Here is a 27,144-nt window from a genome sequence, read left to right as displayed (position 1 = left end):
TCCGGGGGACACAGGGAGAAGAAGCTGGATAACTTGCCATTTGCAGTTCCTTTAGAAAACATGGAAACTGCAGATCCCACAGTAACCTATGTTTATAGGTATAAACACACACTAGGGGAGACAAGAGCACAGATGTGACTTCACTATCAGGTGAGCATTTTGGAGATGCGCGCCAGGGGTGCAAAGAGAGTCACTTGGAATGCTTCTGCTGTTGGGTTCTACAGCCAGAAGTTTTGACCTGCCTGAGTAAGTTAGCAGACACAGCTGGTGGAGGCCAGTCTGTGGCTCTGGGCTTCATGATGAGGCCCAAATCCTGCATAGTCTACGCAGCCCCCAAGTCCATCTGCAGCCACCTGCCCTCTACCCGGGAAGATGGCCGATTTTCACACCGTTCTTACACAGCCGCTGCTGGAGCAGAGGAATGCCGAAGCCCTCCCAACCACAAACCTTTTCTTCTCTTACTTGTCCTCTCCAGGGTGACCTCTCCAGGGTGACCTCTCCAGGGTGACCTAAGTCCCACAAGCAGCATTAACGGCCAAGGAAATAAAACAAGGACACTGTTGATACCCAGATCGGCCTAGATCAGATTCCTGAGCCACCTGACAGCGGTGCAACTTGGATAACTCAGCGAACCTCTCTGGGCTGCAGTTTCTCTAGTTATAAGGTAATCAGATTCACCTTTACCTCAAACAGCCAGGGAAGAGACCCAGGCTCCTCTCATCTCCTCTCCCTGGGCTCTGTGATGGTTGATAGTTTACGTTAACATGGTGAGGCTTAGACACTCAGTCTCTGGGTTCGACTCCTCTGGCTGTTGATATGAAAGCATATTTCATATGTGACTAATATCTACACTGGGTTGACTTTAAGTAAAAATAAAAGACTGTCTATAATGTGGGTGGGTGCCATCCAATCAAAGGCCACAAGAACGAAGATTTCTCAAAGAGGCGGGAATTCCACCTCAAGACGATATAAGCATCCTGTCTGAGTTTCCGACATACAGCTCTGCAGATGAAAAATGCAAGACTAACCTCTACATAACTCCCTCCAGACCTCAGCCTGCCAGCGCCCACAATCACATGCGCCATAGCCGGTGCTATTCTGCTGTTTTCTGGAGACCCTGACTGAGTCAGGAGCTAAATGTGGTTTGCTTGGTGCACAGGGTCAAGCCCCCAACAGAAGACTGGCAACCACAGAGCGGACAGGAAGATAAAAGCTGACAGAGCCATGTGTCAGAACGTCACGCACCCAGAGGGAACTAGGAAGGGTTAGTGTTGACGTCATGGAAGGCAGCTACAGGGTTCCTAGGTAGAAGACACAGAAGAGCATTCTCAGGCCAAGAAAGGAGAACTGAGAGGAAAAAGGAGGTTGGCGCCTGCTGTGCTCAGAACTCTACTGGTTTCTGCTGCTAGCAAATACATCCGCTATGGGAAAATAATGTTAGTGATGCCTTCACTTCCCCACGGCAGGGGCATGGCCGGGAGTTTAAGTGTTATATGGAAACTGAGAGTGCTGGGTGGAGGACACTGAGACTTCTCACAGAGCCTTGTCCTCTTTCATCTGCTGGGAACTGTCAATCATAAAAGATTCTGACAACTATTTAACCCCAGGAGGGAGAAGCTGCGAAGGCTGTGAGGAGATGGGAACGGAGTGAATGCTGGAGTTCCGCTGTTTGCAGACTATACCAATTCTTTAAAAAAAAAATTACTGAGGCAAAAGTCACATGACATGAAGTTAACAAACTTAGGCATCCTAAAGCACAACCGAGGCGCATTCAGCACTTCTGTGTCATTGCAAAACTGGTACCGGGACACTGCCATTGCCGGACTGAACATCCTAAGCGGTGGCTCTCCACTCCCGCTTCACGGGCCCTGCTAAGCGCTCATCTGTAGGCTGTCTCTACTAACTAAGCAATTGTGGAGACTCCACGTAGACTTGGTATATAGCATGTGGCTAGGTGCCTGCCTTCTTTGACCACACGGTCAGCCGACTTTACGTCAAACAGATCACTCACTATCTGTGATGTGTGTGTGTGTGGTCCTCCTGTTGGTGAATCTCTGTTACACTGTAACATGTATGAATATTTTGTTCCTTTCCACGGCTGAAGAATAACCCACCCCATGGCCATATCACATTTCAATTTATCACTCATCTCATGACCGACACCAGGTTACTTCACAGAAACATTTTTATTTTTTATCTTTAGTTTATTTTGAACTAAGTATCCTGTCTCTTCAAGTCAATTTTAAAATTGTTTCTAAGCAGGATGTAGTAGTGCCCCACGCCTATAATTCCAGTACTCAGGAGGCCGAGGCAGGAGGATCATGAGTTTGAAGCCAACCTGGATAACACATTCTCCATAAACATAAAAACAAACAAACAAAAAATGTTTCTCTTAGAGAAGGCCGGATGGAGACATGGGGTAGATTGACTGAAAAGTTCAAATCTTGAAAAAAAAATAGTGAAAAGCATTCAAAAAATATAAAACGGAAGTGGACGATAAGTCATAATCACATAATTTTACAGAGAAATATTGGGAATGCAGCGTCCCACATATTTCATGATTGCTTCAAGTAGAAAAGTATTCAAGTCCTGTCTAAAATGAAGCATAGGGCACGAACCTGGGCTGCACCAGGCATCTCCATCCATGCTGCAGCGAGGGGTACTGCACACCGCTGCTGCACACCGACCTCAGACTGTTCCAAGTCTCCATCTGACTTTACCAAGCTCCCTTAGGATGGTGCCGAGGCTTCCGCTTCCAGTATGTGCCCAGAGCATCCACAGGGTACAGCCCTGGGCAGAAGGTGCCAGTCAGACAGGGTCTAATTAGACCAAGGTGCTCTAATTATCTCCTATCAGGCCCCGCCTCTTAAAGGTGCCGCCACCTTCACACCATTGCATTGGAGACCTAGCCTGCGATACTTGCACCCCAGGGGACACAGTACATCCAACCATAACAGGCTCCTCTGGGTCCCTATCACGTTCACTAATCCCCGCAGCAACAGCTACCACACACCATATGGTGCCGAGCACCACAGAGAAAGAGGGCATGGAGCCCAGTCCTCGGGGAGCAGCTGGTCCTCGGGGAGCAGCTGTCTTCGGGGAGCAGCTGGTCCTCAGGGAGCAGCTGGTCTTCCGAGCCCATTCTTACGGCATGCCATCACTACAGCTGTCAGCTGACTCTTTGCCATCCATCTCCCCACTCTTCCTTACCACTAGAACCGGGGCTGCGGTGCTCAGGGGAAATGCTGCCCTCCCCAGACCCACGTAGGAATGGAGATGCCAAGTGAGAACTGAGTGCTGTTCATCCTCCTCGTGGAGAGTGTGGTTGGGATAGGTTGTAACGGCTCCTCCTACTTGTCAACTGGACACACGGAGGGAGAGGAGGCCTCAGTTGAGGAACTGCCTCCATCAGACTGGCCTGTGGACACATCTGTGAGGCATCTTCTTGTTTGCTAATAGATAGGAGAGGATCCAGCCCACTGTGGGCAGCACCATCCCTAGGCTGGTGGCCCTCGGGGATGTAAGAAAGCAGGCTGAGCAGCCAGTCAGCAGCGCTCGTCCATGATCTCTGCTCCAGCTCCTGGTTTAAGCTCCCTTCTGGTTTCCAGGGATGGACTATAACCTGCAAGCTAAAATAAACCTGCTAGGACTATAACCTCCTCAAGCTTTGGCCTTGGTGTTTTATCCTAGCAACGGGGAAGCAAGCTAGGACATGGCTAAAACTCCAGAAAGCAAGTTCAACAGCAAGATGACCTTTTGTAAGTAGGCACATTGGCAAGGGAACGAGCAAAGGATATAGTCACAAAGTCCCATTTACTACAAAACCAGCCTAGTCCTGCCAGCATGCCTTCATGGTAGAGAAATGGCATGCCTCACTTAGATCCACATTCTCTTCCGTCTCCCTTTCTAACAGATGCACATGGATCAGTTTCTTCCTAAACAACGGAGGATGCTGGGCTCTAAAGAGACCCAGACTGGCATGAAGAGGCACAGAGGAGCCCACTACCCAGAAGAGTAGCCAACAGCTTGGTGACAAGGATTCTGAAGTCACCATATTTTCACAGATCAAAAAGCAAGACTTCTGGGTTGAGGGCCAGGAAGGGATTGAGTGAGCCCTCTGAGCAGTCATGGGCCTCCTGTCCAGGCCAGGCCAGGGTACCTGAAGTGGGCAGGAGAGCTGCAGTCCTCTGTCCCTGGCTGTGTGTCTGGCCTCATGTACTTGCCAGAGTGCAGTAGCTCTGGCTCCCTCACCTGCGCACCTGCGGCCTGCCCAACTCTGCAGCGCTCTTCCTTGTCTGACTTGACATACCCAATCCTGGGTCCACAGAAGTATCTCAGGCCCCACCCCAGCCCTCTAATTCAGGCCTTGACCTAGAATGATCCTTTGAGCTTAGTCACCCCTCAGGCCAGACCAGACGGCCTGAGACCTGTGATTTGGCTCTCTGCTTGCTCAGGGCTTCCATAAGAGGCTTTCACTGACTCCTGGTGGACCAGGTATCCCCACAGCCACATACCCGTTTCACGGACCTCTCTTTTCCTGCCCATCAGTCCCATTCTAGGGTGCCCTCCCTGCAGGCCTGTGCTTTCCTATGTAGTGGCCTGTGAGAGGTCACAATGCCCTTAACTCAGCAGGGCTCCTGGTGTAGAGTGAATTCTTAATGATTATTCATGATGGGGGGAGGAGTCAGACTAACTGACCAGCAGCCGGCTTTACCAAGCACCTCTTCACCCAGGAAAGAAAGTGACCTCCTTCCCAGAAGGGCAATAGTGATGAGCTGAGGATTTTGCACACTTCCCTCAAACTCTCCCCTGGTTAAGACACCCTCTCCTTAGCCTGCCCATTTGGTAAAGGCTTCCTTTGGATTTCCATAATGCCAGGTAAGAGACACCTTCCCATCCCTACCGAGGAGACTAGAAGTTTATCAGTGAACTTGATGTGTGTTCACAGGTCAGTGTGTCTTGGTCAAGATCATCCTGCCCTCTAACTGGAGGAGACCAGTGTCACTGTCCCCAAGGACAGAGGTGAAGAAGGTCAACCATGCTGCTGACATAGATAAAAGCCAGTGCTGGGGCCACATGGCACATGCCTTTAATCCCAGAACTCGGGAGGCAGAGGCAGGGGGATCTCTGTGAGTTCTGGTCTACAGAGTGAGTTCCAGGACAGCCAGGGCTATTACACTGAGAAACCCTGTCGCAAACAAACAAACAAACAAACCAGTACTGGTATAGGACACCAAGTGCCATGGCCCCAGTTAGGGGCCAGATAGCTGGTGCTGCCCAGCCCTGACTTACAGCAAGGGCACTGAATGCCCAGTTCAGGTACTCAGCAGTGACTGTGCAAGGCTGGGGACTGAGGTGCCCTTCAGAGGAGGAAGATTGAGCAATACACTAATTGCAGGCTGCCACCCTGCTTTTAATGGCTAGGCTGGGAAAAGGAGTGCTTTAACCACATAGAATTAAATCAAATCATTTCTCAAGCATACTGGCGAGGCTGGGCATTTAAAGGAAACCTACTATGAAATCTCTTACAGACCAAGTTCACTGAACCTTTTGACATTGGGGTTCATTTCTGAAATCTCTTTAGGAAAATTTAATCCACGTGAGTTGGGTGCCCCAAGCCCCCGACTCATCCTGTTGCCTTTTGCTGCATTTCTCACTGGCACCCCTCCCCCACTGTCTGCACAGGCTCCCTGGAGCTTTGCAAGGTTTGTCCCTTCTATGGGTCATTGCTTTTCCATTCCTTAAAGGGCCCAATGTAGACACGCTGAAGGAATGGTCTGCCCTAAATTCATGGGACAGTCCTAACCCTCAACAGTTCAGAGTGTGACTAGATTTGGAGATGGAGCCTCTAAAGAGGTACTTCAGGTGAAATGAGATCCTAGGTGAGTCCCAATCCATCTGGCAGGTAGGTGTCTAAGAAGAGAAGACAGGGACAGAGCCAGGCCGATGGAGAGCCACATGAAGATGCAAGGAAAAGACGGTCATGTACAAGCCAAGAAGAAAGGCTCAGAAGAAACCGACCCCACTAGCACCTTGCCTTAGACTACCAGCCTTGAAAAATTGGTAAGAAACAGATGGCTGTTGTTTAAGCCACCCCGTCCTTGGCCTCTGTCTTGGTGGCCTGAGCACACAGAGGCAGACTGGCACTCGGATCTGAGACCTTGGGCAGGGATGCAGCTCAAGGCTCCGATGCCCACTTAGCTCCTCTGCCCCCCCGGGGATGCCCAGAGCCCAAGCGTGCTCACTGCTCATCCTCCGTGGCTCGGCTGCTGGAACACTGTCACTTACTCGCAGGAAAACGAGCCTGCGCTCTCACTTCTGTCTGCTAGGTGCAGGGTGCCAACATCAGAAGGAGATCCTCACACCAGCAGCCTGGCTTTTTTTTTTCCCCTTCTGAAATTAACACTTGGCGTTTTCCCCACTCTCTAAAAGCGTTTTCACATATATCTTTAAAAAAAACAGCAAATCTATTTTCATTTTACAGTCGAGGTCAACCAAGGTTTCAGAGTGAGAAACTAATTCACGGCCAAATGGCTTACTGGATAGGTCTGTGTCTCTAGAGTCACATCTCTGTCCCCTTCTGCATTCCTTGCTGGGTCTTCCCCCCTCCTGAGTGCACCCACACACACTTCTGCCACCACTGATACCCAAAGCATCATTGCTGGCTTCTTCTCTGCTTCTAAGCCAACAGACGCTCCCAGGTACCAGTGTCTCCACTGATCCTCACTGCTGTTAGCAGCTCAACTCTCATCTGTTTTGACCTGGTTTGGGGTTGGCCCCTAGCAGGCCACAGGCTGACAGCTGGATCTGCAAGTGCGGTATTGTTGGGAGTGTCTGGAGATGGAGCCTAGTGGAAGGTGTCTGGGGGTGCGTCCTCAGAGAAGGCAGTAGGACCCGAGTCTCTTGGCTTCCTATTTTCCAGTGTGATCCTGATGTCATACTCATTCTCCCAGATGCTGAAGAGCCACACCCTGACATCTCCAGATGTATGTAGTAAAGAAACCTCATGGCCTTATAAAGCAAGCCTGACTCTGATATTTTATTATGGTAATATAGACCTAAAATACCTCCCGGCACCAATCCCACTGTGACAGACCAATCACACTGCCCCAGAAAACAGGGCTTAGGCTCAGTGGAGATGCACCATGCAGTAGAGCAACCTTACAGACCAGAAAACTAGAACACAGGGGCCCACCTATGACTCTGCGGTGTGGCAGGAAGACCATGAGAAGAGAACGAGAGTCACGACACAGCCTCTGGTCCTGTGTCAGTTGCAAAGCCCCGCATGACACATCCAGTTTCCCAGAGGAGTATGGCAAAGCCTAAATAGTAACACTGCCTTCCTGGCCCCAAAGCCAGCAGAGAACACTCAGGAAATTCGTAAACTGCAGCACAAATGAGTGGCACCTGATGTTATTTCAGGATCCAGCAGTCCAGGCAACTGCTCAGCTGTTTCCTGTAACGGGAGGAGAGTGATAGCCAGGAAACACAGACCCTAACTAGGCATTCTGCCCAGAAGGTCGCAGGCGAGGGCTGTAAGTACCCTGGGCTGCTGGAATTGCATCACGGAACAGAGTGCCCGTTCTCCACACCACGTGAGAGGCACAGGCAGTGATAGGGAAAGAACAGAATTGGGTACAAATCGAGACCTCCAACTAATTAAGTATGCAAAATTATTTAGCATAATTGCATTGTGGCTAGTTGCCATGAAAAGGGGGAAGGCGGTGTAAGATGTGAAAATGAACACAGTGGTTCACACTTCTTTAGATGTAGCTTAATACAACAGAAGGGCATCTCTTCGTGGAACTCCTTTAAAATGGCTGAGAAGTACCTGCTTGGCCACACACTCTAAGGGGTAACTTCCAAGAAAAACATAGTTTGATTTTTTACAATGACTGTTCTAATGAAGTAAGTTCAGGGGATGGAGAGATAGCCCAGTGGTTAAGGGCACTTGCTGCTCTCGCAGAAGACCCAGGTTCTGTTCCCAGCTTCTAACCATCTACAAATCCAGTTCCAGGGACTCGAATGCTTTCTTCTGACCTCTGCAGGCACCAGGCAGGAATGTGCTGCACAGACATACATACGGGTGAAACATTCATGTGTGTAAAATAAAATAAATAATTCTTAAAAAAAAAAAAGAAAAACATTCTAATTAAGTAACTTAGGTTTTATGTGATATCTACTTTCCTTCAAAGGTTAACTATTAAACACATGAGGTCAAATGTTCTCTTAGGACATGCTACAGGAGGGCCCAGCTTTAGGGGAGACCTACAAGGGCTGTTCAGAGGGCTTAGAGAATTGACCCTCACCCCAAAGGTCCCTCCCCAAGTACGGTTCCATTAGCACAGGACTGTGTCCCCTGCTCTCCAGGCCTGCAGGAATATGCCTGCTTTCTAGGTAATGAAGGAAAAGAAGTCCCTCCCTCCATAGTTCTCCCACTTCCACAAATGCCCCATCACAGAGTAAGCCCTGGCTTCCGGAACACTGGTGACCTACTCCACGCCTCAGACCAGTAGGATTGGTAGCAAATGGCTCTTGAGGACAGCAAGCCTGTGCAAACAAACGGGACCCCAGTCTGGATAACACTAGGAAGCTTCTAGAGTAAAAATAAAAAGGTTTAAGGTCATCTTTTTCCCCTCCTAGGAGTCAATACTGCAAGGCCCAGGGGAGGCTGCATCTCATTTCCACAGACCTCCCCCATTATAGAAAAGAGGGCTTGTTGAGATGAGACAGTCAACCTGCCTTAGGAAGCACCTGCAGGGCTGTACAGCCCCAGGATATACCTCCCTAGGAGAGTGAACCCACCACTCAACCTCCCAGCTCCTCACTCTGGTTTCCGGGTACTGGGAAAGGGAGCTGGGCAGGTGACATAAGTCACCCTTGCTGGTTATTACTGTGTCTCTTTAAGGCATCTTTTATTCTGACTGGATGAAGGAAGCTGAACTTGGAAGTGGTTGGGTTAGACCTCTTGGGATCTTGGGGAAAGAGTTGCCTGCTGGTTTTCTCTTGAATTTAGTGACGTCAGATTCCCAGGAGCCCAGTCTGTGATCCAATGCTCTGTTCTGCCTATGGGGTCTCCAGTTCTGAGACTTCCTTTCTGCTTTCTCTCCCTGGTTAGCTTATATCTGTCACCAGAGTTTGAGACCCTCTGGTCCAGGGAACTGGCTCCAAATAGATTGGTCTAACGTCAGTGTAGCCATAGAAAGGTTATAGAAAAGACACCTTGCTTTCTGGTTTCATTTCTTGGGCACGATGACCACTAGAAAGCCTATTTATCTGGCATCCTTATTCCCGCAGAAGAATGTTCTGATCTAAATGTGTCCTCCAAAAGCTGGCACTAGGAGGCGGGGCCTGATAGGAGGAGGGTAGGAGGTCACAGTGTTCCGCCTTTATAAAGAGATCAATACAGACCCGAAAAAGACTTAGCTCTGAGAAGTCAGTCAACTTAGGACACCGCAGAAGGCACCCACTGGATGTAGCCCCTGGATCTCACATACCCCATCCTCCAACTTGAAAGCTAAATTAACTCTAATTGTTTATACACAACCCAGCCTGGAGAATTCTGTTACAGCAGCCCAGCAGGGGTTAGGGCAGAGTTTATGCACTAGAATTCTGAAGAGCTTATATATACTAGAATTTATCCTTCCTTTTCTTCCTCCCTCCCCCTCCTCCTTTTCCTTCTCTCCTTCTTCTTCACCACCCTCCTCCCATGTGTGGGGGTTACAGGTCTGTGCCACCAAGCCCAGCTGCTTGTTTTAAATAAATACAAGGCTTTATATTTTCTTATGTACATTCCTCAGCATTTTCCCACCAGCGGTCTGAAGGTCTTTAAGGTTCTGTGGCCTGTGAAAATTGTCTCGTAGGATCCTGAGACCCTGAGGCAGGGGCACTGGGGGAAGGATTAAAGGGAGAGCAAGATGCTGGCCAAGCCACCTCAGTTCTACTCAGCTATCCAGGCTCAGAAAGGCCACCAGGGAGGAACAGCGTGGTGTGGACAGGAGGGGAGATCTGGAGACAGATCATTGCTTCTTAGGAGCTATGCGACCTTAGGCAATTTACTCAACCTCTCTGTAAACTCAACTTCCTTATTCTCTTCTCTAAAACGTGAGTATGGTGCTTCCACTTACCTCCTTGTGTTTCCTTGAGGGTTAAGTAAGTCAGCAATGTTGAAACTCTTGTAATAACGCATATGGTAAGTAGTATATGGATTGTGTCTATTATTAAAAATTTTTTTTAAAGATGTTTGAAGAACTTTCTCACTAAAACTAAGTCTGACAAACATTCAGGCTTTTGGTAGCTATGAGGGATGGTGGATCATGGGTTCTAGCACCCAGATGCTCAAGTCTCTAATACAAGGCACAGTATTTACATATAATCTACATATTCTCTCCCATGTACCCAGACTCAAATCTACATTACTTAACATGCCAAGCACAATATAAATATGGTATGAATAGTTGCTATAGTATATTATATAAGGAATAACAAGAAAAAATCTGCACGTGTTCAGTACAGATAAAATCTATTTGTTTGCTTGGTTTTTTGAGACAAGGCCTCAAGCAGGTCAATCAAGTTAGTTAGTATTCAAGTTCAAGATCAAGTTTAGCTTAATATACAGCTGACAATATCCTTTAGCTCCTGATCCTCTTCCCGCTGCCTCCTAAGTATTGGCGTTACAGGCATGAGCCACCAGGGTTACCCCAGATACAGTTCTTTAAAAAAAATATTTTTGAGTCTTAGTTGGCTCCATGAGGAGGGGGCTGGGGGCTGATCGTATTTTACACCGCCTTTCCATAAAAGGCCAGCCATGCTGCCTCATGGGCCATGTCTTCTCTGTGATAATCAGAACCACCACAGACACACAGAAAGGACTGCCTACGACTGTTTCAGTAAAACTTCACCATAAGAAGCTGGCATTGGGCTGGGTTTGGGGGGGATAGGTCACAGACTGCCAACCTCTGAACCAAAATGAGTCCTCTACTTGACAGGTGAGGAAACAAGGCTGGCGAGGTTAGTTGACAACACTAACTAAACCAGGCACTCCATAATGCCAAGTCCCAGGCCAGCAAAGAAACGCCACAGACAGGGTACAGACACCCCATGACTGTCACCATGTCATGCTGCTGAAAAAAGGGGCTACTGAGGCACCGCTTTTTCCCACCGATGCCCCAGGAATCCTGAAAGCGAAGCATGGAGTCATACACATCCAGATGGGTCCCTGCAGCTCTGCAGACAGCCCAGGCTCAGCCACAGGGAAGCCTCTCAAGAGACAGCTCTGATCTGTAGGCAGCCTTGCAGGGAAATGCTCTGTCCTGTGTGGGGCCAGATGCTACATCTGAGAGAATTGGATGTAGATAAAATGAAAAGCTTCCGTGTGTGTTTGTGTGTGTGTGCGCGCGCGCATGTGTACAGAATAAGGTCACGTGTGAGCAACAAGAAGGTGGCACCAAGAAGCAGGAAGCCTAGAAACCAAACTTCTCAGCACCTCCATGTTCCTGATGCTGGGACAATGAGGAACACCTCCCCATACACACACGCACACACACACACACACACACACACACACACACACACGCACGCACGCACACACGCGCGCACACACACACACACACACACACACACACACACACCTCCCACAGTTCCACCGCTCTGCATGGTTGGCAGGACAGACAGCTGAGGACAGACGGGGTAAGTTCTGGGGAGACGAGCAGTATTCAGAAACAGAGAGACGGGTCCATGCTGAAGCTTCCAGAAGTGCAGAGACCTGAAGAGCTAGAAGCCCCCTGCCTGCCGCCTCTTCAGAAGGGCAACCAAGGCAGGCCCTCACTGAGTTCACAGCATGCTTCCAGCTAGCTGATGGTTCCTGAGATAGGGCAGGGTCTGCCTTTCCTTTGTCCTACATTCCCCTCCCTACTTCATCCCAAACTGAGCTCACCCCCACCCGCTCGCTCAAGCCCCAGAGACTTCCACAGGGTCACGTGCCAAGACACCGTGTTGTGTTTATCTGAAAGGTGCCCCCTCGTCTACTGCTCAGCTAGGAAGTCATTGAGCTTATTACTTACTTATGACAAAATACTGGCCATGAACAGTGTGAGGGAAGAAAGACTTATTTTGTTCCCTCTCCAGGAGTGACTGGCATTCCATCATGGCAGGGGGACTGTGTTGGAGCAGAGTTCCATTCCACGCAACAAAGCAGAGTGAAGACAGGAACAGCACTCTAAGACACCCCCAGGGAGCATTTCTTCAAGCCAGCCTCACCTTCCGCTTCTCTCTGCCTCCAGCAGTCTCTGCGCATTGTGGATCCATCAGGAGATTAAACATGCATGAGGTCAGAGCCCCATGATCTAATGGGCTCGGAGACGGGCCTGACAGAAACACTCATGGCTGCCTGTCATTAGCCACCCAGGCGTCTCCCAAGCCAGTGGCATCCACAATCAGGACACTTCATCACATCACCTGTCCCTCCACGTCACAGGGCCTCTGCAAACTGAGCAGAGCTCAATGCAATGTGAGGAGCCACAGGGCTTTGCTTTCTGAGCAGAAAAGAGTAAAAGCGGGGGGGGGGGGGGGGGGGCTGAAGAGCCTGAGACGCCACAGCCATGATCCTAAGCTAGAGGGGCCAGGTCCTAATGCAAGGGGCAGTCACATGTCCCCAGGCAAGGCCCCTAGCTTTCCCAGGCTTGGTGAATCATCTCTCAAGAACCTCACAGACCTAGTACTTTGTGTCTTAATCCCAGTAGTCAAGGGGCTGAGACAGAAGGCCAGCCTGAACTATGTATTGAGACCCTGCCACAAAACAAAACAAACACAAAATCTGTCTCTGGGCCTAGAGAGATGGCTCAACAGTTAAGAGCACTTACCGCTCTTGCAGAGGACCTGGATTCAGTTCCTAGGACACATACAGTGGATCATAATCAAATGGAACTCAGTTCCAGGGCATTTGACCCCCTCTCCTGACCTCCATGGGCACGCAATATACACGTATATGCAAAAAATAAATAAATCTAAAAATATCTCACTGCTTTTGCATCAGATTCTTGGCTTCCAGGACCATTCGAATGAATCTGGGCAGAGGTGGCTTTGGCTACCACCAAGGCTGGATGAAGCCCAGGATAGGAAAATAGATCTTTACCCCAGATTATTCTGACAAGGAGGGTGGGGTGGGAATCGCCCTATCTAGAAGCTAGACCTGGAAACAGCCTGTCCCAGGCCACATTAGAAGCAGAACAATGTCTAGACAGGGGGAGCTGACTAAGGCTTGCGTCTGTACTGTTCACATCATACCCAGAGCGCTCTCCCGTCCTGGCTCCCATTTCAGGAGGTGGAGGGGTAGGGATGAACGGGGAAGGGAAGTCTGGATAGATACTGAGCATCCAATCAAGAGAGACCTTGAAGAACAGTGCTTACCTTGAGGAAAAGCCTAGATGCTCCAGCAGACTCAGAAGCCTGGAAAATGGGCTCTGAGATCCCAGCCAGGGGTGAGAGGCACATTGCGGCCCTTAGGCCACAGGGCATAAAGCAGCATGCCTCCTGTCCTGAGAAGTATCCAGGTATCCACCTGCTGAATGCCAAACCCCTCAGGCCACGCCCAACTTGAAGAACCAGGATTACATCAAAGTACCAGGCTCTTCCATCTCCAATATTGAAAGGAGGGTGGAGCAGGGACCCTTAGATAGTTCGCAATCATATGAGACTACCGACAGTGCTAGGAGGGAGAATCTGGGGACACACGACAAGGACCCCATCTTCAGTGAGGTCCAGACCCCGGGTCCATCCTGCTACTCCGTGAAGCTGTTTTCCACCCATTCTAGTGCTTTTGGTAAATCCGAATTGGTGGGATCCTTGTCTCAGCCTGGGAGATGACCCTGTTTCCGGGCACGACTGACAGGATGACTCTGCCTGATCTTCGCTAGGTCACTGGGTCATTTTTAAAGAGCCCTGCATGAGTCCTGCCAGCCTCCCGGGCACCCCACAACAGGAGTTGTGATCCCTGGGAGCGGTGACAATGGAAGGGAGGGCATAGGGGTCTGTCGCCTCCACCCAAATGTCCTAATACCAGAATTAGAGAAGCAATGAGGTCACAGCAGGCCACCAGGAACTGGGCACTTTCCCTATATCTATTACGGATCCATTAAGCAAGCCTGTCTCCAGTGCGGTGAGCAAAGTCAGCCTCCTCCAGGGATATGCTCGGTGCTGGCCTGCCAGACAGAGGTTGACAGCTACATTCCCATCTGTTCCGATGGCCCTCTTCCCATCTGTGTCCTTGGAACTTCAGACAGCCACTTCCTTACTTGGCCCTCTGCTGCTGCCTACATGGGGCTAAGGACAGGGAAGCAGAGTGGGTAAGAACGTGGCTCTCAAGCCGATGCCTGGTCAGCTTCCCAAGGCTCCAACAGCCCCCAGCTGACTGTGTGCTTCTGTGGGCGCCTGTACCCTCCTCACAGGATCTGAGAAGCTTGATGTTGTGTGGTATTAGCTCTACTGCTGAAAGAATGCATCTCCTCCCAGGGAACGAGAGGCTGTCACCCTCAGCCAGCCAGCCCAGGTGGACCTGGAGCTGCAGCCTTAGGGACAGTAAATGAAAAAAAAAGAAAAAAAAAGACTCAGGGACCCTTCTTTCTCCATGCCAGTCCCACTGTGGGCAACTCTAAATAATGAAGGGAACCTCAGAATGAGAGGGTGCAGGCACCCGAGACGTAATTTCATCTAAGTCTTGGAGTCACCAAGAAGAAAACACATAGACAGGAGTGACTTGCTCACTTAAGACTACCAGTGACAAACTTTCCCAGAACACCATGGGTGGCCTTGGAATAACCACTTAGTCCCTGTGTGTGAGGTAAAGCTGACCTGAAATTTGCTCTGCTACTTCCTAGCCACGCAACCTAAGGCAAACCCTCTCTGTGCCTTCATTGTTTCATGCATAAAATCTAGGTTTGGAAGGCTAATCAGTATCTACAAAGCACCCACTATGCGCTCTTACACTAGCAATCCAACAAGTGTTTGGTTTTTAACAAGTCCTCACTGGGCTTTCTAAGGGCTTCAGAACAAACCCACCCCTCTTCTGGGCTACCCAGAAACTCTTACTGGTACCCGCCTGGCCTCTTGTAAGAGCCAATATGAGGTAGACTCACTGGTCCGCATGCTCAGGGGACTGACCATATGTGCATGTCCGTGTCCTGGGGCACACTAAGGCTTGAAGAGACAAAAAGTCAAGGCACATAGTGCTGGAGGTAGAAGTCCAGAACCACGAATCAGTACAGCTGGCTTCTCTTGAAGGCTTTCTCTTTAGGTTTGCATGTCCTCCTTTGGTAGCCCCTTAAACTGTTACTGTACCTGGTGACCCTCCAGTCTGTTAACTCTACTCTAATCTATTTGGGCCTTGTTTTGGGGGTACAGGGCATAAAACCCAGGGCACTGTTTATTTCTATCTGCAGCTCATGAGTTCTTTTTCTGTTTTCCTTCCCAGATAAGGTATTGCTAAGTATCCCAGTAATCCTCCTGCACCAGACTCTTCAATGCTAGGATTACATGTATGCACCTCTGCACCCAGCTCAAGTACCCTTCTTATACAGATGCCAATTGTGCTACGTAAGCAAGTAGCCCAGTGCCCTCTATAAAGACCCTGACTCCCAGAGAGGCCGCGGGATTAATGATTCCAGCACGACTTTCAGAGAACCCAGTCCACTTTGAGCAACATGACCAGTGATTCTTGTTCTCTTCAAAAGTGGGGGACCCACAGAGTCTCCTCCAGGCACTATTCTGACCAGAGACTCTTTTAGGGTTGCTGATTTCATCCCATCCTTCCCACAGCCTGGCCAGTGCCAGATGATGGTTAACCTGGACCAAATGCTGCCAGGTAAGAGCCTTAGGATAAAACGATTAAGGAGAACCAGTGGCATGTGGGCAAAACGACATTCACAGGAAGGAGCAGGGTACCTGGGTGTCTTTCCAGAATCTCTGACCATCACCACTGGCTGTCAGCACAGCAAGGAGTCTAGCAGAAACTGGCAGAGCTGACCCACCCTGGCCAAGCTCAGCACAGGAGGGGTCGAGGTTCTCCACAGCCGACATGAGCCAGTGGACATGTAAGCCAGAGATGCTAGTCACCCTGCTTGGCAAAGAGGAAGAGCTGATGTTTCTGCTTATAGGAGAGCCTGGGTGCTGTAGCCAGACACAACAAATAATACATGTGCCCTAAAAAAAATCACACTGTGAACACCGTCCTGTTGGGTACAGGCTAGGATGAGAATTTAGCACCAGGCCGCTGTCTGAATCTCATGGCTCAAACTCACAGCAAACTCCCCCGAGATCATGGCAAAGGCCTGTATGTCCCCAAGAGGTGGAAGCATGGGGATGCCTATCCTAAGGGATTCCCTATAATGGCATCACAGAGGCAGCATCCACCTCGCCCCACACACATTCCTTCTGAAGAACTTCTGAGTTCTGTGGCCACCATTATAGTTAGGCATGTCCATGTCTCTGCCCCCAGCAGTCTCCGTCACAGAAGTTAGATTCATTCTGTGAAGCACATACCCAAGTGTCCAGCGCTGAGCCTGGCACACAACAGTCAGTCACTGAACCCAGCCCTGTGTATGTGGCTCGCAAGCTACTTCACAAGCAAAAGCATGTTCTAGGCATCCAAAAAAGGCATCTCTCATGACTGTCTGAAAAGTATTGTGCCAAAGTAGCTCAGAGCGTCTATATCAAGCCAGCCATAGTGGCTCATACCTATAATCCCAGTACCTGGAAGGCTGAGACAGGAGGATCACAAGTTTGGATACAAGACACTATGGACTACATACAGAGTTTAGGGTGAGCCTGAGCTATATATCTAGACCCTGTTTCAGAAACCAGGAATAAAATCAAACAAAAATTTAAAAGAAAAAAAAAACTTATGTCTCACAGACAGCGCCTGTGCAGCCGGCTCTGCTCAGTGTCTGTCCTTACAAGCCCTCTGTGCATCAAATCAATTAAGACAGAGACTGGGTGGACTCTCTGTCTTTGCTCGGCTAACAGAGGCCATTCCAGCAGAAATAAGATGGTGAAAGGACTAGAAGCCGTGTGTCACTGTGGCTTCAGGGACTCTAGACAGAAGTGGCCAGTGGCAGCGGAAGCTTCCCATAGGTGGAATATGGCCTCACAGGGGGGCTAAGTGTAGCTCGGACCTGCATTCCCAAGCAGATCAAAGGCCAGCCAGCTGACCCCAGGGGTCTCCCCAAGTTTGAAACTGTATCAAACATAGGGAAGGACATGATAAAATGTGGTCTGGAGAAGAAATGACCATGAGAATTCTTGCATGCCCTAAACAGCAGCCTGGAACGACAACACACTGTAAGGATTTGGTATGAGCAAGCTGTGTGAGGGAAGGCTCTGGGTTTTGTAGACATATGAGACTCATTTACAAATATGTTACTTCCTTTTTTTTCCCCTGCAGTACTGGGGATTGAACCCAGGACCTCACACACGTCATGTACAGACCTTTCCTAATACCTAAGCTGAAGTAGGGACAGTTCAACACACCATGCATGTGCCTCCACCCTGTGCAGCTCCTCTAGGTTCTCTAGGTCCTTCCTACTCTGGGCCCTTCTGCCTGCCTTTCCTCCCCTTGGCTCACTCATCCACACTGCCCTGGGCAGGAAGCTGGGTTTGGACTCTGAGAAGAGATTTAAATTAACAATGGGAGAAGAACCCTAGTACTTCTCTAGATCCTTAGAGCCTCGACCAACAGTGGGCCAAGACTTGCCCCAAGACTGTGAGCTAATTTCTTCTCTGGAACCCTCAGGATAAAATAACAGAGGGACATCCAAAGCTGTAACAGGTCCGAGGCTTCCAACTGCCCGGAAGTATTTTTCTTCCAACTTCAAACCTGAATAGCCCAGTACCACCCATTATGGGGGGGGGGTATTTAGCCTATGCTTTCTCCAAGCAGGCAAATTACTAGAGGCAGGGTTCTCTGTTTCCGGTCCTGGAGGAGGCATTATAAGGGTTTGGGCCCTGGGGTTCTGAACCCAGGTAGCTATCCTTCAACCACAGTCCCGCCAAAGCACACCCCCACATCTCATCTGGGGCAGGGCTTCCCTGTTATTCCGTGAGCCAGGCTGTTCTTAGAAAGGCTGCCGCTGCATCTTCTGCAGCATCTCCAGGCACTCCGTAGCTGGAAGGCTTCCAGGGGTATTCCACTGTGGTACAGAAAGTGCCTAAGTCAGTACTGGGGTGCCCCCTTTGCACCTGTGCAGAGATGCCTTCTCTGGCTGACCTCCGATCCCAGACACAGGCCACGACCCTGCAAAGACTCATGGGAGACCAAGACCTCCTGCGTGTAGTTTGGGGTCTTGAAGGTCGAAACAAGAGAAGGCTGGGCTGGCCCCAACAGCAGTACAGTGACGGATGAAGGAAACGGAGATCTCCGCTGTGCTCTGTTACTTAGCTTACATTCTACTCTCCTGGCTTGTACGGCTCTTCAGCGGCTTCTGTGTGTCCCCATCTTACCTCAAGCGCAAGCGCACCACCTGCTCCTGGAAGCAGTTGACCTGCTCAAGGGTCTGGGACAGAGCTCCGCTCTCGGTGGATGTTAGAAGACAGAAGGGCCTCTCGCCTAACTCACTTTAAGGCATCCAGCTGAAGCCGGATTCTGCCAGCTGGGCCTCCAGCATGACACAGCATCCCTGTCTGGCTTCCCTAAGGAGCCAGCAGCCCTGTGTGACAAAGGATTCTCTGACAATGGGAGGAAGAGGTCTGCTCTATTGTCTACAGCAGCCCTGCCAGGGTCCAGGTCCCCCATATCCTCAGAGATAACTCCTCACTCTCAGCACAGTGGCTCCTGTTTCCCCTTCTTCGTCCAGTATTGCACCAGCTGGGATTCTGATCCAAAGCCGATGACACTGAACTTGTCACTGGTCTCTATTCCCTCACTCTACCTCAGCAGACCTATTCCAACACATACATGGGCTGCCATTCACAGTCAGTTAGTGTGGTCAGAAGCCAGGGTGTGTGTGTGTGTGTGTGTGTGTGTGTGTGTGTGTGTGTGTGTGTAGTGTTCCCCTTAAATGCAAACAATAACCACAGGCCATGCTCCCCAAATCTGCTTAACATGTACACTGTCTGGTTTTATGTCAACTTGACAGAAGCTGGAATCATCTGGGGAAAGGGAACCTCAATGGAGAAGTCCACACCAGACCGGCTGTGGTTCATTAGCTTGACTGACAACTGATGTGGGAGGGCCCAGCTATTTTTTGGGTAGAACCATCCCTGGACTTGTGGTCCTGAGTACTATAAAAAAAGCAGGTGGAGCAAGCCAAGAGGAGCAAGACAGTAGGCAGGACCCTCCAGGTGGCCCTTGACTCATCCTCAGTGCCCAGCCTGGTTGCAGATCTCCTCCCTATGACACAAACACTGTGGCTCAAGCAACCCAAAGGCCACCCTGTGAAAGCCCCCTTTCCCATCCTGGAGGAGCATCGGTCACACAGCCGGTCCCCAGCTCAGCTGAGTCCTTGAGTTCACAGTCCTTCCTGGAATCAGTTGCTCCAGCCTCCGCCCCTTTGTGCCTGCAGTTCATTCCCACAGAAGGCCTTTTTCTGGTCTCCACTGGCTAGTTCCTTTCTTTCCTTAATAGTCAGTGTCTGAGCTGCCTCCTTCAGGAAGTCCTCCCAGATGGCAGGTGCTTATGTCATCATGCACTTGAAAAATCATAGTGAAAAGTGACAATTTGTTTCTCTCCTGCTATATTTGAGTCAGGGCCCTCTGCCTGTCCTCCTCTGGAGCCCACGTCTAACACAGGGCCAGGCCTGGAAACAAAGCCCAGTGGCAATGAAGAAGGCTGTGCCAACTGCAGGGTGGTCAACCAAACCTCTCTGGTCTATCCCACCCCAGGTACACAGTTTCCTTGTATCCACTTCTGGGTCATTATCCAACCAGAAGCCCCTTACACCCAATACCTAGACCTACTCCCAAATACACATCATTCATTAAGCCATCCCAAACTGGTCCTACTCTACATATCATTGCTATGGAAACTGCTTCCCATCTTTTATCTACGTCACAATCCTTCTCTGGAGTTAGTGAGCTGGGGGGTTCAGCTCCCTGGCTGGTCATGACCAATACAAAGCATAAATCTCTAAAGGGTTCCAAGTCTCCATTCACAAAACAATGACGATGTCACATGGTAAAGCATCCTTAGCACTGTGCACTGAGGGGGTGGAGCCTAGAGATACGGGGTCCACGTGCCTTAGTTGGGAATTGGGCATGTCACTAAAAAGGGAGACTTGGTCTCTCACCTATAAATGGGCTGGGGAGATGAAGCCAACCTTACAGGCAGAAATGAAAAGTCTACATGGGTGACTGATGTAATACACATAAAGCCAGGTAAAGCCCCACCCCCATCCTCTTCTGCCCCACTGCCCCTTTGTCCTTGCTTAATTCAGTTAAAGAGCTTGGGAAATGCAAGGCCATAGTAGCATTCAGCGTCTAGGCCCATGCCATAGGGCCAGAAAGCAGCACACCAAATAAGAACACCACAAGGCCCCCAGCCCTCAAAAACCTTCAGTTATTCTTGGATGCTAAGACAAAATCCAAGGCAACAAAGGCCAGCCCTGAAGGAGAGCAGTCTCCAGCCAAGCGGACGGCAAAGGAAAGAGAGGAGACAAAGTGTGCAGACTGAAAAGGAAAGAGCCACTTTTTTTGTTTTTGGTTTCATTTTGGCAAGTATCTGGTGTAAAAAGAAATTGGGTCAGTTGTGGTGGCCTATACCTAAACCAGTAGAATATGCTGAAGAGGTGGAGGCAGGAGGATCATGAGAAAGAAATTGGATAAGGCATGAAAGACCAAGGTTTCCTGTCCCACTCTGCCAAGAGCTCCTTGTGACCCTGAACAAACCATTTACTTTTGAGGCCCTGAGGTCTCTGCATGGAGACTGGGCAGTTTGCTTCTCCATCCAGTTTGCCTGGCTCCAGGGTGGGTCTGCTCTCACCCTGTTCTGAACCACAGCTTGTCTCAGGCTACAGACTACAGCTAACACGTGATCAGGTAAGTTCTACAGAAACACCACTGTGGGAGACTTCTCAGAGACTATAATTTGCCTGTCTGTTTGTATGTCTTCCTGTCTCTCGAGAAACAAGATTCCGCATCCCAACCACCCACCTCCAGCTTCCACCATTATGATCAGCATTTCTACTACCTTAGAGTCGGAGTAGGAGCAATGACACCAGAGGATGACAGAGACCACACAAGTTAAGTTGGGACTAGATAAAAATCAGCCTCATACTAACATGTACACAGACCTTGTAAGCCCTGCAGGACCTCATGCTAAAAATCACAGACTAACATATTAACATCACAGACCTCACACTAACATTACATACTAACACACCAATATCACAGACAGACCTCATACTAACATACCAATATCACACCTCATATAACATACTAACATCACAGACCTCATATTAACATACTAATATCATAGACCTCACACTAACATTACACACCAATATCATAGACAGACCTCATACTAACATACCAATATCACACCTCATATAACATACTAACATCACAGACCTCATATTAACATACTAATATCATAGACCTCACACTAACATCACACACCAATATCATAGACAGACCTCATACTAACATACCAATATCACACACCTCATATTAACATCACAGACCACATACTAACATCACAGACCTCATACTAACATCTACATAGACCTTATAAGCCCAGTAGAGTCTCAATCTAACATCACATACTAGCATACTAACATCGCAGGCTTCCTACCAACATACCAACATCACAGACCTCATACTAATGTCTGCACAGACCCTCTAAGCCCTGCAGGGCCTGGCGAGACCTTGATGAAAACCACAGCTTCTCTCTGAGTCACAGCACATCAGAGCTGGGGGTAGGGCAGAAAGAACATATTCACAGTGCCTTGGGTTCAGCGTAACCTGCTGGTTGGCGTCAGGGTAAGTCTCCATCGGCTGCCTATCTTTGGCCAGACATAGCTCTAGAGCAGAGGTTCTCAGCCTTCCTGAAGCTGCAACCCTTTAATACAGTTCTGCATGTAGTGGTGACCCCAACCTTAAAATTATTTTGTTGCTACTTCGTAAGTGGACTCTTGCTACTGTATGAACTGCAATGTAGATAACCGTGTTTTCCAGAAGTTTCCGGCCAACCCTATAAAAGGTTGAGAACCACTGCTCTAGACCCACCTGGAAGATTCCAAACAGCCTGCAGTTCAGGTAACAGAGACCTAAGGACCTTTCCCACCATCCCTTCCCACTCCCTTTGCTCTAAGACACTGAGCACCAGTGTGGACCTGGCCACCAACATACGTGAAACTGACGAGGTCCCAAGGTAAGCACTATAAAATACTGATGATTGGGTACCTCCGTAGGGCTCTGTTTTTGTGGTGTAACTTAACTAGTCCTGCTGTAGTGTCTCTGTGTGCCCAAAACAACGCGGACTGTGTAGCCTACGTGGGTCCATCACAAGCACTTGAGAAACTAAAACATCCATATCTACCACAACAGCTGGAACACAGTTTTAGACTCTAGAGCAGTGGTTTTCAACCTTCCTAACGCTGCTTTAATACAGTTCCTCATGTTGAGGTGACCCCACCCCAACCTTAAAATTACTTTCACTGTTACTTCACAACTGTAACTTTGCTACTGTAATGAGTCATAATATAAATATCTGTGTTTTCGGATGATCTTAGGCGACTCCTGTGAAAACGTTATTCAAACCCTCAGAAGGGGCCGTGACCCACAGGTTGAGAATCCCTGCTCCACACACATTAGGGACCAGGTATTAATTTCTCTTGCATGTTCTTCAAGAGACACAAGCTTGGAGGTGCCCAGGACACATTTCTGAGCAGAGAGGTGGTTCAGAAAATTTGTTGACCAGGTTGTCAACCTGAAATTCCCTCCAAGGTCATGTCTGAGACCCTTCATTTTTGCATGAACATTGAGGCCCTTGCACAGACGGGTAGGGATTGCTTTGCTCTTTCCTAGATTTGACCATCCCTAGAGAGGAAGACAGGAAGGCAGGGGAGTTGCATGACTAACTTGATGGACTGAAAGTGGCAAAGAGTAAATCTCAGCAGCACTTGGAGCCTGAAGCAGGAATGTTGCTGTGAGTTTGAGATTGACCACCCTGGGCTGTACTAACCTAGGCCAGCCTGCCTCAAAACAACCAACAACAACAACAAAAACCTATGCAAATCAACACATCTTGGATTCACCAAGGACTGGATGAACACACCTGTATGCACAAGGGCATGTTCACACTATGTGCTTACTATATGCTGACATATAATAGGTATGTCACGGCTGGCATGTACTCATCAACATCAAATTATTAGATGAATGATAAAGGCCTGTGGTTTATAATAGCCGTTTTCATTATTCATTGTCATTTATTTTGATTAAATGCAAGCACGGGTGGAATACACCTTTAATCTTAGCACTCTGGAGGCAGGACCAGCCTGGTCTACATAGGGAGGCAGGCCAAGGCAATACAGTGAGGCCCTGTCTCGAAACAACAACAACAACAACAAAGTGTTTTGACAAAGAATAAGTACCAGTATATTTACCCCTTTTTCAGGCCATTTCCTGAGGTGCCAAGAACCCACCCTCAAAAAAATGCTCACTATTAAAATGAAAAGCTGTGGGTACTAGGTACACACCTGTTATCCCAGAATTTGGGAGGTGGTGGTAGGCCAGGCAACACTGGGGAGACCCTTTTATTTTATTTTATTTTATTTTATTTTTTATTTTATTTTATTGTTTTTCGAGACAGGGTTTCACTGTAGCTTTGGAGCCTATCCTGGAACTAGCTCTTGTAGACCAGGCTGGCCTCGAACTCACAGAGATCCGCCTGCCTCTGCCTCCTGGGTGCTGGGATTAAAGGTGTGTGCCACCACCGCCCAGCAGGAAAGCCCCTTTCTTAAACAACAATAAACAGCTATGGATTACAAAGAGAAATCACAAGAGGAGGAAAGCTGCCTTTTACCTACTGAGAGGCGGTAGGCAAGTGACATCACTTCCTGAGCCTTGGTGTCCTCCTTTGTACAGTGGGATTGGTCCTGCCCTACCTCACAGGGTCCTCTTAGTAATACATAATGACATACAGGGGAGAGCTGTTCTGTAAATTCATACACACATGTTCTTATTCTAGAAATCTACTCCTCTCAATGGCACTATACCCAGAACTCCTGACAAATTATTGCCTCTGAGCAGAACGGTCCTCCCCAGGACAGGCACGGGACACACAGCTGAGCCTACTGCTGTGTCAGTGGAGTCTGATTTCACACACTCAGAGGACTTTCCTCGGGCCGACGCAGAGCGTCCTGACACTATCTAGTGTCTGTTGGGGGCAATCTGTTCCTGTATACTTGGGTAGTTTGAAAATCCTGGAGATTTCCTTGCATGGCCCAGGGCTGCTGGGAGTAGAGATTCCAGAGGTTTGGGCCCTGGTCCGACGCTGAGCAAGAGGAACCCGGCAGGACAGCCCATCGCTCCTCCCAGTGCTCTGCCTCGCCTTCCTCTGAGCAGAGGCGGTGCTTACGCTGTGTCACTTTCGACCTGGGGAGGCTCCCAACACCCGAGCCTGCAGTTTCCGAGGTGTCCAGGCGGTGCAGGGGCCCCTAGCCAGAGGAGGATAATCTCAGAGCTTCAAAAATGACAGCCGGGCGGGCGGGGCAGACAGTGGCGTGTAACCCCACAGGCCTGCAGGCAGAGGCAGACAGGCCTAGGCTGTGGCTACTTTGGTCCTTAACTAAAGAACTGGGAGCTAAGAGGGGTGGCTGAACGAGTGGATTCTCTCTCCAGGATAGGGGAAGACAGCTGAGGGAATGGGCAGGCGCGAGTATCATGGGTAGCCTCCGTACTAGGGTCAAGGATCCTGAGTCCCAGCTCCGGGGTTTGGGGTGGGAGGGAAGCCAGAGTTTGGGTGGATCCTCTCAGCCAGTCACTGGACCAGGGGAAAGAGGAAAACGTAGAGGGAGGGCCACAAAGGGCTGGGGACTCCCGCGCGCATCCGGAGAGCCCAAGCCACCTTAAGGTCTTCCCTGGCGCCAGCGGAAGAATTCCTTAGTAACGCAAGCGTCGACACATACAAGACAGCGAGTCCAACTCACACCATTTGGGGATGGCTGGGCCAATCCCTTGAAGCATCCACCCCACGCTGTTCTCCACTATGCCGCCCCCTTCAAGACCAAGCTGTGTGTACACACACAAACAGGCGGGGGAGGCGACGCCTCCCTCCTGGTGCTGAGACGCAGGGCACAGACACCGATCCCTCCCCTCTACATGCCGCGCCCCCTTCTCGGCTCACACGCCCCCTGGCCCCTACCCTGAGAACTCTGCAAAACCAGAGCCAAGGAGGCCGAGTGAAGGGCTTGAATCCTGAATTGTCTTTTAATGCCAATAAATAACCAGTTCCGACTCCCGGTCCTAGGGACGCCTCCTCCGATGGCATCCAGGAACCGGCGCGCGGTCCTCCGGGTCCCCTAGATATTGGTCTCAGCCAAGCCACCGCCCCCCATCTTCCACTAAAACCTGTGCCTGTGACCGTCACCTGCTAGGCCCTCCTCATCAGCCTATTCCTCAGCCCTCGGGTTACTCGCCAGCAAGAATCGGCTTTTTGGAGCCTGTCAACCCCAGATCTGCAGGGCGTTTCTGTCCCCCAGACCCCATTGCTCCGAGGCCACAGGAATGCTAATTCTTAAAACCAACAGAATTGCCACAGCGGCGAGAATGGCCAAAGCTGCCACTGCGATGGATCTACCAAGGCTCCCAGCCGCCGCGCCCTCCGAGGCCCGTGGGCTCACCGGAGACGAAAGGAGGGGTCTGCTGTCTGTCTAGACGAGAGCCATCCAGATATCGCCGAGCCCGGCGGGGACAGCCGCGACCACAGACACAATCCGTCAGCCCAGCGGGGAAGGGCAGCGTGGACACACACACACACACACACACACACACGCACACGGGTTCCCTCCCGCAGCCCCGAATGCTGCAGCCGCGCCCGCCGCCGCCTCCCCAGTCGCGCTCCGACCTCGGCGCAGAGCACGGTCGGAACAGCTGCAAGTTTGCCTGGCGCTGGAGCAACTGCTCGCTGCAGCAAACGAGGCTCCAAAACAAAAGGGAGAGGAATCTCTCTCGCGGGCTTCCTCCCGGCGGGTCGGAACCCCGCACACTTGACATCGGCTACACCGCGCAGCTCCAACGCGAGTGGGGCTCCAGACGCGCGTCCCCAGCCCCAGGAACCCTTCTGGGTTTCGGAGGTCCGGTGTCACGGTCCCTACTGCGCGGGGAGTGAGGCCCACCACAGGACAAACCCTGGGAAGGGACGAGATCCGAGAGTGCGATGCCCCCTAGACCCAGAAGAGGGGACGGTGGAAGGGTGCGGACACCGGGCTAGCTAACGCACTGGAAGGGGGAAGGGGGAGAATTGTTCGGAGCAGTTTTCCCGGATTTATCTATAATCAAGAGCACGTCACGTTGCCCTCCTCCCGGGTCCCCGAATCCACCCGCAAGCCGAGGTGACTAAAAGAGGAGGGCGGACAAGGGATGCTCACCTCGGGGGTTCCTCCGGCGGCCGCGCTGAGCCCGCGTCGGGGGTGGGGGAAGGGGGCAGGGAAGGGGAAGGGAGTGACCAGGCTCCACAGAGCCGACTCCTGCTGGGAGTTCGGCGCGTCCCAGCCGTGAGGGGATTCGGCACCCCAGCGGACCGACCCAGTCGGGAAGGGAGGGAGGGAGGGAGGGGAGACAGGGAGGGAGGGGCAGGCAGAGGGAGGGAGTAGAGGAAGGAAAAAAATGATCCTTGTACTGACACAGGGAAAGAGAATGTAGGAGAGTGACGTCCAGGCCCCGCCTCCCCCTCCGGCCACGTGCAAAGACTTGAAAGGAAAGAGGGAGGCGGCAAGCCTGCTGGGTAATGTAGTTCGCCTTTCTTCCCTGGGATGGCGGGCCCTGGAGAGCTGGGAACCGAGGGAACGCCGGGGATGCCGCCTGAAACGCCTGGACAGACCAGTGTTTTTACACTGACATAGCCCTCCAACGACCTCTTGCGCTAGTGGGGCACTCTATGGTGAGGGACAGAACTGAGGGTGAAGGCACCGTCCGGTTTGCAGAGAAACACTTATC

The 27,144-nt window shown here is 50.4% G+C and overlaps 1 protein-coding gene across 5 annotated transcripts in view; it reads right to left on the bottom strand.

Moving 5' to 3' along the window:
• Ctif (cap binding complex dependent translation initiation factor) overlaps positions 1 to 26,875 on the bottom strand; it is a 240,131-nt gene extending 213,256 nt beyond the window's left edge. Inside the window, exon 1 of one of the 5 annotated variants that reach the window (XM_075968253.1) lies at positions 26,577 to 26,875. The gene's annotated coding sequence lies outside the window, so the exon portion shown is untranslated. Of the gene's footprint in view, positions 1 to 684; positions 752 to 26,576 lie in introns of those variants that run through there. The other 4 variants (XM_075968258.1, XM_075968256.1, XM_075968257.1 and 1 more) reach the window with 4 other exon arrangements.
• Positions 26,876 to 27,144: the final 269 nt, after the last annotated feature.

The sequence above is a fragment of the Microtus pennsylvanicus genome, chromosome 4 (genome assembly GCF_037038515.1).
Source record: "Microtus pennsylvanicus isolate mMicPen1 chromosome 4, mMicPen1.hap1, whole genome shotgun sequence".
NCBI lineage: Eukaryota > Metazoa > Chordata > Mammalia > Rodentia > Cricetidae > Microtus > Microtus pennsylvanicus.
The sequence above is the reverse complement of the archived record's forward strand: the minus strand, read 5'-3'. Positions and strand labels throughout refer to the sequence as shown.